This window comes from Penaeus monodon, chromosome 25, assembly GCF_015228065.2.
Source record: "Penaeus monodon isolate SGIC_2016 chromosome 25, NSTDA_Pmon_1, whole genome shotgun sequence".
NCBI classification, from domain to species: Eukaryota; Metazoa; Arthropoda; class Malacostraca; order Decapoda; family Penaeidae; genus Penaeus; species Penaeus monodon.
Window position 1 is genome coordinate 40,944,489 of NC_051410.1, and position 720 is coordinate 40,945,208.

Consider the following 720-nt stretch of genomic DNA (forward strand, 5'->3'; position numbering starts at 1 on the left):
ATATATCAATCATTTTTAAAATCTGTATGGACGCATGGATGTGCCGTGATATTTACATCGTGTTAAAACGCGCTATACATCTGCGTTACGGCTCACTGACAGCTGTTCTTTTGGGAGCAGCTTCCATCCCTCAGCTGACGTGGAGCGCCAGCGAGAGATGCCAAGACCCGGAGGTCAGAGGGAAGGTCCTGGAGTCGAGGAAGAAGTTTCGAATATTCTTTTTAATTGACGTTAGTTCGGGGAGAGTAGATTCCGAAAGTTCGCGAGAGATGCTGTCTGTTATAGTTAGGATAGATGCAAATGAATTGTGGCTTAGCCTGGGTGTTATGTGTATATTGTATACGTAAATGTACTTAATTTTGATAACCTTAAGTTTCTTTGGTTATTTTTTCATTTTTTTCCCGCAGAGAAGAGATGAAATATAGTGAATTTGTTCCTATTGAATTAGCATATGGGAAAAGTAAAAGAAGTTCCCTTTATCACATTCTATCATCGTGGCGCAATGCCAGATAAATTTCCATTCTTTATTAAATCTACAGCTTTTTATGGATGCTGTACGATTTTTTCTTGATAAGATGTGGACTGACTATCGTCTTCCCTGATATCATTCTGTTTATTTGCTTGTTCTCATTATTTTTATACAGCGTTGCCTGGAACTTTTTCTTTTTTTTGAAATCATTCCTTACCTGGCTATATTCTTACGCTGGAACGGAGTCTAAG